A 14,441-nucleotide genomic window follows, 5' to 3' on the forward strand; every position below is an offset into this window, starting at 1 on the left:
ACGACCGCTGTCCGTCCCATTCGTAAAAATAAAGATGGCACATAGTCACAATTATTCTGCCTCTTTGCTGTGGCCGACTATAGTGGATAATGGAGCTACGAGGGTCACTCCCAAAGAAATTCAGACTATTTTTGTAAAAATACAGTTTTCATTGTGCATGTGTCAAGGTTTTACAGTGTGTAGATACACCCTTCTCGCTTGTTTTCAAATTTAGTTCAACCTGTTCCTGTGAGTGACACCGTCACAGCATGACTTCAAGATGGCTGCTACACTTGACGTTCGTCAGAAGCAACGTGCTGTCATAGAATTCCTGTGCTGTGAAAACAAGACAGTGGGAAACATCCACAAGAGGTTGAAAAAGGTCCATAGAGATGCTGCTGTCGATTGCAGTACAGTTAGTCGGTGGGCAAGCAGGTTACGTGATGAAAGCGGGCACGGCAATATTGAGGATTGTCCTCGCAGCGGCTGGCCTCATACTGCACACACTCCAGACAATGTGCAGAGAGTTAACGAATTGGTGACTGCTGACAGACGCATGACAGTGAACGAATTGTCACACTACGTTTGGATAGGGGAAGGAAGTGTTTACAGAATACTGAAAGTGTTGGCGTTAAAAAAGGTTTGTGCCAGGTGGGTTCCCATGATGTTGACAATAGCTCACAAAGAAACAAGGAAAACGGTATGCAGCGAAGTTTTGGAACAGTACAAGAATGATGAAGATGAATTTCTTGGAATAATTGTGACAAGTGATGAAAGATGGCTCCATCATTTTTCACCAGGGACGAAGAGGCGGTCAATGGAGTGACATCATGCAAATTCACCCAAGAAAAAAAAAATTCAAAACCACACCTTCTGCTGGAAAAGTTATGGCTACGGTTTTTTTCGATTTCGAAGGACTCATGCTTGTGGACATCATGCCAAGTGGAAACACCATAAATTCTGATGCATATGTGACAACACTGAAGAAACTTCAAGCTCGACTGAGTCGTGTTCGACCATATCCGCAAAAGCAGGATGTTTTGCTGTTGCACGACAATGCACGGCCACATGTCAGTCAAAAAACCATGGAAGCGATCACAAAACTAGGATGGACAACATGGACAAGAGATGATAGTCACATGGAGCCAGGTCAGGACCTGGCTCCATGTGACTATCATCTCTTTGGGAAACTGAAAGACTCTCTTCGTGGAACAAGGTTTGAAGATGATGACTCCCTTGTGCACGCTGCCAAACAGTGGCTCCAACAGGTTAGTGCAGAATTTTACCGGGCGGGTATACAGGCGCTGGTTCCAAGATGGTGTAAGGCAGTTGAGAGGGATGGAAATTATGTGGAGAAATGAAAATATTGTTCGTAAAGGATGTATCTACACACTGTAAAACTTTCAAACATGTAGAGTAAAAGATGAATTAAAAAAAATAGTGTGCATTTCTTTTGGAGTGACCGTCGTACAATGGCACATTTCATCAGCGTTAAACGTTGGTTTGCAATAATATAAATAGTTTTGGACGCACAAGAAATCGTTCCTTTAACACTCTCTCTGTCCTAGTTTCATTCTGTCGTCAATTACACTCATTGGATTCGAAAAATCGGCGGAACAAGCATGAGTTTGACTCTTAACACCGCTCATTTTTAGGATAATATATTTTTTGAATAACACACAAATAAATTGCATATCTTTTTATATCTCTCCTCTTTTAACGCCGCCGCAATAATTTTACTGTATCCAACGGTCATTTCATAAACAAGGTTAAATCAGAATTGTTTCCCATAATCAGATGAGCCCGCCACATAAGCCTGTGTAGCCTCTTTCTCTTGGGATATAATCTTAATAAAACTATAGCATGCCGCAGGAAGCCGCCAATTCGCTAATTTTTAGTTCATTTCACACTCAACAATAAGAGGAAATATTCAAGGGAACTTTGGGGCATCGGTTTCATCTATAGACTTGGTTGCTGTTTATGAGTTAGGGCCCACCGTTATCATGCTCACACTGACACCTTATTTCGTGAAGCAACTAGCCACTTCCCTTAAAAGTCTGGGTTGAGATGAAATACCCGTCAGAATGATTCCTTTCTTTGAATTCTGGGGTCCTGAAACTGAAAACGTTTCAGGGCGGGATCCACGACATTCCTGACATAACTCTCTTTAAGGACCTCGATAATTTGTGTTCAGCATTTTCTTTTATATTTTTCTTATGCCTGATCTTTGTCAATAATTTCGGGGTACATATTATTTTAAGATAGAATGCAATTAATTGCACGTCTCAACTGAGCACGGTCCATTACGTTTGCTTTGCTAGCAGCAACACCCACACAAGAAAGAAAACTTATCATTTTATGGCGGTATATATTTTCCAGTATTTGTCTTAGCTTACGCTTATCTAGAGTTACTTTTGTTGAGATATCTCAACAATGTCTCAATACCTTGAACATTCCTTTTGGCCTTTATCGCTATAAGAGCTTGGCATTTGGCGTGTCTAGCATTCCGATTGTACAAGAAACAATCTTCGAGAAGCCCCCAGCGGACTCGCCGCTCTTTGGCGGGTTTGTCCTTGTATATCATGGGGCCTCAGCCTTTGCAGCATCTTTTCCCTTCAGTGTTGCGTGTCTATCCTCTTGCTATTCTTTTCCCCTCCCCTGGGGAAGAAGTTTGGGGTGTTGTTGGAAATGTGTTCTGCATATTCAGTCACTGATATCACAAGTCTCTCCACAGTCTTTCGTTTCTTCTTTCTTTTTTTCGTTCCCCTTCTCCTATCCTTCGGCGTCTGAGGATCTTCTGAAGGTCAGCCCACGCGTCTGACACATAACAGGTGATTGGGTAACGCGTAATTGCCATGCCTGGGTTGACAGGTAGGGTTTGAACGTACCCCCTGGTGAAGGCCATACCCAGCGAGGGGTGAGCGCCTGAGCTGCTACTTTCTTAAACTATCGATTGGCCCCTCTGTGAGGTGTTCAGGAGGTGTGACCTCAGTTGTGAACAATCAAATAGGCGGGTGCGCCACCTTCTGAGGAGGGCCACCAGTTGGAAGGAGCGCGCCATCGGAGACGCTGGCCTGGGGGATTTTCTTGCAATGAGCAAATCATCTCTTTCACCGTCAACGTCTTGATAGAGTGGTGCTTCCATCCAAGATCAAAGGAGGCTAGGAATTATCTCCACAGAGCGACCGTACATCCTAAACCTGATGTGCTGCTACCACTGTCATCATTACAACCACACTCGACAGGCCTGTAGATGCTCGGCCTAATGTATCTCCTATGGTAGGGATGCTCAAGATGACGATTGTCCACCTCCTTCTCCCCGCTGTATCAACTGCAATGGCGACCACACCGGCTTCTCCCGAGACTGGCCCGTATATCTCGACGAGCGGGCTGTCCAGTAGATCCGTGTGAAGGGTAAAGTGCCTTACCTGGTCGCTCTCAAGTTGTTGGCTATTCGAAAACCCTGCATTCTACTGTTTGGCACCTACAGTACTGTTCGTGCTACATCTCGCTCCACAAAGGATATGGCCACGCAGACAAGAGACCCCAAATTTAGCACCGTGAAATCGCCCAGCGTCACAATAGCGTCCCATCTCCTCCTCCAGCTGTGCAACAACCCGGCAAACTTTCGCTTCACGGGGCAAAGTCACCCACTGCACAACCAGCAGGCTGGAAAGGACAGAAGGAATCTCCCACAAGTACTTCCTACATCCCTCCAGCCAACGAACATTTGAGTCTTCTTCTGCCAACCGGAAAGGCTCCAAGAAGTCAAACAAAGGAAAACGGTCTTCTCCTTTGCCGACTCGAATATCCTCTTCGATGCTGTCGTCACGTGATACCCTCCATGTCGCCCATGTGCACCACCAACCGTTTTCCTGTCCTGGACTCTGCAGACCGCCAAAAGAAAAAAGCTGACGCCTCTGTAGACCTCATGGACCTGGATCCTATAGTCTCTGTGCCCTGCAGCAGTGAGAACCGACCAATGAAGAATGTCAATACCTCTGTAGACCTCATGCAGCAGGATCCTTCAGTCTCTCTATCCTGTAGCGGTGAGACTTCGAATGCTGGCATTCGGCAACTGCCGAGGTAAACCTCTTAATTTTTTCCTTATAGTGACTCTCCTCTCCAATGGAACGTTCGCGGCCTTCGATCCAACAAAGACGAGTGGTTCTAGGTGCTACAGTCTCGAACCGCACGACCGCTACGGTCGCAGGTTCGAATCCTGCTTCGGGCATGGATGTGTGTGATGTCCTTAGGTTAGTTAGGTTTAAGTAGTTCTAAGTTCTGGGGGACTGATGACCTCAGAAGTTAAGTCCCATAGTGCTCAGAGCCAAAGACGACTTACAGCTGCTCTTAGAATCGCAGCGTCCACTTATACTCTGCTTCCAGGAGACAAAATTCCATCCTCACTTCCTTCAGCTTATTGGGCAGCTACCTCACCCCTTTCTGCTACTCAGTGACTTTAATGTGCACCATCCCCTTTGGGGTTCTCCCAGAATCTGTCTGAGAGTTGCCCTCTTAGCTGACCTTCTCAATCAACTTAACCTCATCTGCCTTAACACGGGAGTACCCACATTCCACAGTCTTTACTCCTCCCTGGCGACCTTCGACAAAAAACATTTCCCCATTTGTGATTACCAGATAGACTATCTTACAAACGTTACCCTTACCGCCACAGAACGTTCCATTCCTTGCACTTCCTCTTTATCGCGCCGTGTCCCAGTCCCGAAGTGGACTGAGGCGTGCCGCGACGCATTCGCGGGCAGAGACTACTCTCCGCGTTTTTAACTGCCGCCCTACGTTGGCAACTGCATTTATTATAAACAGTCATGTGGGCCAACCTCCGACGGCTCAAGGTCCATTCCCCAATTCCGGTCTGACTGTAGCAGACGATGTCACAGTGGACTCTATTGCTATCTCGAACACCTTGGGCGGCCATTTTGCGGAGATTTCGAGCTCCTCCCACTATCACCCTGCCTTCCTCCATCGGAAACGAGCGGACGAGGCTCGGGCGATATTCTTCTCAGAATAGTGAGTGCTATAACGCCGTCTATGATGGAGCTAGCTCGTGCTCTCACTTCATCCCGATACTCCGCCCCAGGGCCAGACGATGTTCACATTCAGATGTTGCAGCGACTTTCTCTTGTGGGCAAGCGCTTTCTCCTTGATATGTACAACTGCGTCTGGGCAGAGGGCACGTTTCCCAGACGCTGGGGTGAAGCTGGTGTCAAATCTATATCTAAGCCTGATACGGACAACCACCTGCCTTCTAGTTACTGCCCCATTTCTCTCACCAGCAGTGTTCGCAAAGTGATGGAATGTATGATTCATGCCCGGCTGGTATGGTGGCTTGTGTCCCGCAATTTACTAACTACTGGACAGTGTGGATCTCGAGCGCGCCTTTCTTGACCATCTCGTCACTTTTTCCACCCATGTCATTAATGGTTTTCTGCCGAAATCCCAGACTGTGGCCGTGGTTTTCGATTTGGAAAAAGCCTACGACACCTGCTGGAGGACTGATATACTGCGTCCTTTCCACACTCGGGGCTTTCGTGGCCACATGCCCCGTTTCCTTCAGTGATTTTAAAAGACCGAGTTTTCGAGGTATGTGTAGGATCTGTCTTTTTGGACACCTTTATCCATGAAAACGGTGTGCCTTAGGGTTCTATCTTGAGCATTACCCTCTTTGCTATTGCCGTTAACCTTATAATGGCCTGTCTCCAGCTGGACATTTCCAGATCCCTTTTCGTTGACGATTTTGCCATCTATTACAGTTCTCCAAGGACTTGACTCATTTAATGGCGTCTTCAGAGATGTCTCGATCGTCTTTACTCATGGAGCAAAGACAATGTCTTTCATTTTTTCACTGACAAAACCGTTTATATGAATTTCTGACGGCGCAATTGGTTTCTTCCACCATCTTTTCACGTTGGGTCTGTTGCTCTTCCGTTCGTTGAAACTATGAAATTCCTGGGGCTTATGCTCGACAGGAAAATTTCTTGGTCCTCCTACATGTCTTACCTGGCAGCCCAATGTGTGCGTCCCTCAGCGTCCTTCGTAACCTCCTGGGGAATAGATCGAACCACCTTCCTCTGTTTGTACCGGTCCCGTGTCCGGTCGACACTACACAATGACTGTTTCGTTTATGCATCTGCACGTCTGTCCCTCTTACTCCTTCTCAGTATTATCCACCATCGTGGCATCCGTTTGGCCACTGGCGCCTTTAACACTAGCCCAATTGAGTGTTTGTATGCAGAAGACGCCGAACTATCGCTTCCCTACCGCCGTGACTTTATCCTCAGCGAATATGCATGCCGTTTGTCTGCCATGCGTGGCCACCCATCAAATGCCTTCTTCTTCGATGTCTCCTTTGATCGCCAGTATTGGGCGCATCGCTCTTCTCCTGTACCTGCTGGAGTTTACTTTCGCCTTTTGCTCCGGCAGTTTAACTTCACGCTACCTGCCACTTCCCCGGTGCTTGTGCACACTTCCCCCAATTGGCTTCTTGGCCTTCATTCGCTTCCTAAGGACACTACTCCAACCTCGCTCTATCACCTTGAGTTTCGCGACCTTCGCACGGAACTTCGCGATATTGCCTTTGAGTACAATGATGGTTCTTGGACTGACCGTTGTGTCGGTCCTTCGTCTTTGGCACCGACGTTTTTCGGTATCGGCTCCAGGAACACTGCTAAGTATTTATAGCACAGCTCTTGGTTCTGTATCAGACCATGCAGTTCATCCGGCGATACAGACTTTACAATTGCGTCATCTGCTCCTATTCTCTCAGTGTCCTTCAAAGCCGCTGTGTGCTGTACACCGTCCATCCATTATTGCAGCGCGTCCAGGAATGCCGTCACTTGCTCACTCCTGATGGAGCCACTGTCGGTTCCTGGTCACGTCGGTCTGACAGGAAATGAGACCGCTGACGTTGCTGCCAAGGCTGCAGCCCTCCTACCTCCTATGATCGCTGTGTTGCCGTCTGTCAGCAGGTGTCGGCCCGAGTGGCCGTGCGGTTCTAGGCGCTTCACTCTGGAACCGCGTGACCGCTACGGTCGCAGGTTCGAATCCTGCCTCGGTCATGGATGTGTGTGATGTCTTTAGGTTAGTTAGGTTTAAGTAGTTCTAAGTTCTAGGGGACTGATGACCACAGATGTTAAGTCCCATAGTGCTCAGAGCCATTTGAACCATTTGTCAGCAGGTGGTGTCACTTTGACATCACCACTGTTCCTCCCTCCATGGGAACAAGCTCCGGGTCAATTGTTAAGTGGTGCTCCCCCACCACCAAGACTTTGTGCTCATTGCCCCCATCCTTTGACGGTCCGCCATTTTCTGACGAAATGCCCTTTTTTTTAAACCATTTACTCTCTCATTTGTGTTTGCCGTCTGAGTTATCGGGCGTTTTACTTTTTGTCCAAAATCTTCAGTTCAGGGCCTCTGTTTCTCTGTGACGTATTTTGTAGATCTTTCTCCACGTCCCCGTTTCTAGCTGCCTTCTCTTCCGTCAATTGGAACTAAAGTGTAGTCGTTTTTAATTCCTCTCTTTGTCTTCGTGTTATACAGTACTGATATGCGCTTGTATGACCTAGTTGATTTTGCGCCCTAAACCAAACCAAAACCAAAACCAAAACCTGTCTTCGAGAAACTGTCTCATATTTCTAATCGTGTTAATCCTCTGGGCATCATAATATCCACCAGAGCGTAATACCGAATCATTTGCAGAAGCTGCGTACTTTGATGACGGAGATACAAAATGTATCGTTTCATTACTGTTTGGACTAATGTAATTACTTTTTCGAATTCAGATGCGTTACAGAGAACATATTTTCAGTGAAAATGGGATTTTTATCTATTTGACGCCAAGCGGAAGCAATAGAACAGTTCCAAAAGTACACAAATTTAAGCTCCATTCAGACTTTCCTCAGGAAAGTGAACTATAACGCCAAGTTATTCCAAGAACTGTCCACATCATTTCTAAAAGTACTTACGCTAGGGAGAGTGTTTCTTTGATTCAAAATGCGAACTTTCTTTCTCCAAAGAAGCATCTTCCAGCATGTCCATGTTTCGCTAATAGCTAACCTGATAAACATTTGACACGTGTACGTATCACTTTGAAATACGCCATCAGCGCAGTTCTTGCACGCACATATGTACATGGCCAGAATAACCAGTGCCATATTAAAAATATTCTTGGTAGCATGAAGAACATAACTGCGAACTGACAAGGTGCATCATTTCATTATACTCCGTTCCTTCCCCACTTTCAGTTTCTCGATAAAATAGCATAATAGTTAAAAGGAGGGCTCCATTGCATACTTTTTATTTTGACCAAAATTTTACATACACTGAACTTTAGTAGCATTCAAACAAATAAGATCATGTGCAGTTTGAATGAAGTAATAGCCATGCAAATAATTTTTAGAATCGGTGAAGGTGCATTAAGGTTTGACGGAAATGCTAAAGTTAGAGTATAGTGAGCTTTACAGCACAATGGCCAAGCAAACAATAGGCTGAACATACATTACAGTTTACCTCTAGGTGGCGTTTTGTTAGATTTACCTCAATATTTAAAAGAAACCATTTATGTAAAGTCACAATATAAGTAACTGATAATTTCAAGCAAAGTAGATCCCCACTCTCAAGGTGACAGGGAACCAAACACCGGCAGTAGCCATTCAATACACAAACAGAATGGGCAGGGGACCAAATAAGTGGCTAGTTCAAATTGGTGGCCAACGACAAGTGATACGGAACTGATGTAATCAGCTGGCCAGTTGACTTACCAAAACAGATACCTTTCAACATTCATATTGCAAAACAGTTTAGTGAATATCACCTGCTCCACTAAAACGTACAGTGAAGTCTCTGACAAACAAGCGATTAAACGTGAATAAAATCTTCTCGGTTTTCAAGCCGAGTCAATTCGAATAATATTCTCCATCTTTCGATTGCTATCTCCACCATCGTCATCACGAGTAAAAAGTACTGACTGCCGGAGCTTTTTTCCTTTCCTCGATTGATCTTTCATCCCCCTCACCTAATGTAGGAGGGGAGGGGGCTGCCAGCACTACAAATAACCCTATCTTCAGCGAGTAGAACTTAACGCTAATCTAGATGCTAAAAGGAGGAGACGTACTGTGAATTTAAAATTATTTGATAAAGATGACGAGAATGGAAGAAATATAAATAATATGACGATGTCTTCGTGAATCGGTTAAAAACAGTGATAAAACGGTAGACAGACAGAGTTGAAAAAACACTCGAAAAATACTGAACATTACAGAAGATACACTGACCATTAAAAGTGGACAACCATGCGCTTTCACTAAAACTGGAAAAAGACCTTCTCGGTATGGTAGATGAAAAGAAGGGTGGGTTTGGAGAAAGGTAGGAGAGTGGTGGTGATGAGAGCGGAGGACATAAGAGGTGGTGACGAGACATCAGTGGCTGCAGGGGGGGGGGATGGGAGAGGGGACGGGCAACTGCTTTGGGGGGGGGGATATACATTAGAAAGGAAAAGGGAGTGGGGGGATACAAGGAAGGCAAAAAGTAGGTGGTGTAGTAGGGGCAGAAGAGAGGAAGAGAGCCCTGGGGAGAGATTGGGGGGGGGGGGAGGGTCGATGGGGTAGGTTGAATTCCGAGTTGATAGGATGGGTATAGGTGGGGTGGAGTTCGTGGTCTGACAGAGGGAGATTGTCAAAATTTCATAGGAGAGAACATGGAGAATGTGCAGCGAAGGGTTGGTGGGATGTGGAGGTAGAGGTGTGGCAGCGTGCTAGTATTGGAAAGGAGAGGGGATACGATAGGATTGTTGGAGTCGAGTTTACAGAAGTGTTGGTTATTCAGCGGTGTTCAATGTGAGGAAGATGAGGGAGGATAAGTGGGAGTTTGATGAGCTGGTAAAGGATCCTCTTGGGAAGAGGTAAGTGGATGCAGAAAGTGAGGTGGGGAGCATGGCGTTCGAGGATCTGGAGGGACCTATAGTACTTAGGAGAGGCTGACATCCATACAGCAGGCTTAGCAATGGATGGGGTGGATCAGAGATATGTACATGTGAAGGACAATCGGGACACCTCTCCACTGTCGACTAGACCCCATGTTAGCCCAGCTAGTAGTTTTAACCTATTGTATGCTTTCTGTTTGATGGTTAATGAGTGAGATTTCCTTATTAGTTGGAGGTCGAAGGTTACTCAAAGATATTTTAGTTTGTTAGCTGGATGGGACAGTGATAAATGGTGATAATGGTCTTGGACACAGAAGATGCAGGTGGTGTGTCCTATAATTATTGCCTCGATTTTGGAGAGGTTAATCTTAAGAACCCATAGTTTACACCAAGAGGTAAACTGGTTGAAGTGGATCTGGAGCAATAGTTGGGATTTCTGCAGCGTAGGATAGAAGCTGAGGAAAGTAGTGTCGCCTGTGCACTGAAGGAGGTGCTATGGAATTAAGGACAGTGTACAAGAGGTAAAGCAGAAGGGAAACAATAGAATCTGTGTCTTGGACACAGAAGATGCAGGTGGTGTGCCCTATAATTATTGCCTCGATTTTGGAGAGGTTAATCTTAAGAATCCATAGTTTACACCAAGAGGTAAACTGATTGAAGTGGAACTGGAGAAATAGTTGGGATTTCTGTAGCGTAGGATAGAAGCTGAGGAAAGTAGTGTCGCCTGTGCACTGAAGGAGGTGCTATGGAATTAAGGACAGTGTACAAGAGGTAAAGCAGAAGGGAAACAATAGAATCTTGGGTCACTCCTAGAGTGGGGTTCATTGATAATGAATAGGCACGTGGAGAGTAAGGTTGCAATAAGCCAGATGTAGTTGATTAGAAGTCAGTAAGTCTGGAGTTTAAAACGAAGCTCGGAATGCCATACATCGACGTATGCTTTTTCTAGGTCAAGGCAGACAAAGATGGTGGATTTACGATTGTTGAGCTGTTGAGAAAGGAGATATGTGAAATTCAGGAGTTGGTCCTCAGAAGAGAGGGAGTGATAGAAGCCATACTGGGCACTAGAAAGCAGGTAGTGTAGGTGCAGATGTCGATGGATGCATCAGAAGAAGTTGGATTCAAAGACCTTGCTAAACATTGAGGTGAGGCCGATGGGACAGTATGAGGTGGTATCAGCGGGGGGATTATTTGGTTTGAGGAAAAGTAGGATTTTGGAGGTTTTCCACAGGTCGGGATAGTAGCCTGTGGAGATGATAGCTGTGTACAGGTTGCAAGGGTGATGAGAAAGAAGATAGGGCATTCTTTGATGTGGTGATAGATAATACGGTCTCTGATCAGGGATGTGTAGCGTTTTTTGTGAAGTTTTTGTTTTATGTCATGCACTGTGATCATGGTGTTTAATCCTGTTTCTGGTATGTTGTTCAAGCAGTGGGAGCTGGGAGACAGGGATAGGATTGTAGTATCTGTGCATTCATGGACTTTACGGAATCGGGAATAGTCAAAGTGAGGCTCGTCAGGGGTGGAGAAAATGTTCGTAGATATATGATGCAAAGTGATTGGCTTTTTTTCAGGTCGTCAGGTAAGGGGCGGTTGCTATGATGGATCAAATGGTGAGGGATAGAATGGGTGTCAGTAAGTCGGTGAAATACTTCCCAGTACCTAGACGAGTTCATTGGGCGTATAATGTTGAGCTTGGTGCATGTCTGGCACCAGTCACGGCTTTTTCTGGCATTAAGTAAATTTCTACGTGCTGGTGGTGTGCGGGTCTATCCCAGTCACGAGTCCAGAGGAAGGAGCTACACAAGCGACAAAATTTAAGGAGAAGCAGTACGATTTATGGTGGGAAGTGGAGCAATGAGGACATATGGCGTATATAGGGAATGGGAAACTTCCCCTAAAGGTGGAAGAATCAGCAATTATCAACGGCATGAGGATGCAGAAGGCAAAGGAAACTACTGCTTTAAAGACACATAACATGCATCCACAGAACATGTGGCCTGTAACTGAAAAAGTGTTATGATGATCTCTCCATTGGAAAAATATTCCGGAATAGTCTCCCATTCAGATCTCCGGGAGGGGCCTGCCGAAAGGCAGGTGATCATGGGAAAACAAAATGATAACGTCCTACGAGTCGAGGTGTGGAATGGCAGAAGCTTGAACGTGGTAGGGTAGCTAGAAAATCTGAAAAGGGAAATACAAAGGCTCAATGCAGGTATGGTAGAAGTCATTGAAGTGTAATGGAAAGAAGAGAAGAATTTCTGGTCAGATGAGTATAGGGTAATATCAACAGTCTAACGGCGTAGGATTCGTTGTGAATAGGAAGGTAGGGGAGGGAGTGTGAACAGCTCAGTGACAAGGTTGTTCTTCTCAGAATCGACAGCATACCAGCACCAACAACGATAGCTCAAGTATACACGCCGACGTCGAAAGCTGAAGATGAAGAGATAGGGAAAGTATATGAGGATACGTGAAGGGAGATGAAAATCTAATAGTCATGGGGGACTGGAATGTAGCTGTAGGGGAAGGAGTAGAAGAAAATGTTACAGGAGAATGTGGGCTTGGGAGAAGGAACGAGAGAGGAGACACACTAATTGAGTTTTGCAATAAATTTCAGCAATTAATAGCGAATAATCTGTTCAAGAACCACAAGAGGAGAAGGTATACTTGGAAAATGAAGGATGATACAGGAAGATTTCAGCTAGGTTACATCATGGTCAGACAGGGATTCCGAAATGAGATACTGGGTAGTAGAGCGTACCCATGAGCAGATATTCACTCAGATCACAATGTGGTAGTGATGAAGCTTAGGCTGAAGCTTAAGAGATTAGTCAGGAAAAATTAACACGTAAAGAAATGGGATACGGAAGCTCTAAGGAATGACAAGATACGCTTGAAGTTCTCTGAGGCTATAGAAACAGCAATTAGGAAAAGCCCAGTAAGCAGAACAGTTGAAGAGGAATGAGGAATTTACGTCTCAAAAAAGGACAATCACAGAAGTTAGAAAGCAAAACGTAAGTACAAAGAAAGTAACTGCGAAGAAACCACGGGTAACAGAATAAATGCTTCGGTTGATGGATGAAAGAAAGAAGTACAAAAATGTTCGTGGAAATTCAGGAATACAGAAGTACAAGTCGCCGAGGAATGAAATAAATAGGAAGTGAAGAAAAGCTAAGACGCAATGGCTGCATGAAAAATGTGAAGAAATCGAAAAGAAATGATTGTCAGAAGGACTGACTCAGCATGCAGGGAAATCAAAGTGACATTCGGTCAAATTAAGAGGAAAGCTGGTAACATTAAGAGTGCAACAAGAATTCCACAGTTAAATTCAGAGAAGAGATGGTATAGGTGGAAAGAGTACACTGAAGGCCTGTATGAGGGTGAAGAACTGTCTGACATAATAGAACAAGGACTTAAGATAAAATAAGGCAGAAGGGATGGATAAAATTCTATCGGAATTTCTAAAATCATTGGGGCAAGTGGCAGCAGACTATTCACATTGATGTGTAGAATGTATGAGTCTCGCAACGTACCGTCTGACTTTCTGAAATACATCATTCACAAAATTCCGGAGACTACAAGAGTAAAGGCGAGAATTATTGATAATCAACAACTCATGCATTCAAGTTGCTGGCAAGAATAATATCCAGAAGAGTGGAAAAGCACGTTGAAGATGTGTTACATGACGATCAGATTGGCCTTAGGAAAGGTAAGTGCACCAGAGAGGCAATTCTGACGTTGCGACTGATAATGGAAGCAAGACTGAAGGACAACCAAGACACATTTATAGGATTTGGCGACAACGTAAAACGGTGCAATATGTCCGAAATTCTGAGAAAAATAGGGGTAAGCTATAGAGACAGACGGATAATATGCACTAGAGCTAAGAGCAAATAATAAGAATGGACGACCAAGAACGAAATGATCTGATTAAAAAGGGTGTAAGGCAGGGATGTAGTCTCGAAAAAAGCAATGGTGGAAGTGAAAGATAGGTTCAGGAGTGGAATTAAAATTCAAGGTAAAAAGATAACAATGATACGACTCGCTGATGACATTGATATCATGAGTGAAAGTGAAGAAGAATCACAGGATCTGCTGAATGGAATGAACAATCTGATGACTACAGAATATGGATTGAAAGTAAATCTAAGAAAGACGAAAGAAATGGGAAGCAGCAGAAATTAGAACAGCGAGAAGCTTCATCATCCTCATCATCATCAAACAGTCCCAGTTTCCCAGGTACTGGTGATGAGCCTCTTCCATCTCGTCAACAACGAGAAGCTTGACATCAGGACTAATGGTTACAAAGTAGATGAAGTTAAGTGATTCTGTTACCCAGGCAGCAAAATAACCAGTAACTTACGGAGCGAGGAGGACATCAAAAGCAGACTGGGACTGCTAAGAAGGGCATTTCTGACCAAGAGAAATCTACTAGTGCATTTCTGACCAAGAGAAATCTACTAGTATCATACATGGGCCTTAATATGAGGAAGAAATTTCTGAGAATGCACTATATGGTAGT

The sequence above is a fragment of the Schistocerca piceifrons genome, chromosome 1, assembly GCF_021461385.2.
Source record: "Schistocerca piceifrons isolate TAMUIC-IGC-003096 chromosome 1, iqSchPice1.1, whole genome shotgun sequence".
NCBI lineage: Eukaryota > Metazoa > Arthropoda > Insecta > Orthoptera > Acrididae > Schistocerca > Schistocerca piceifrons.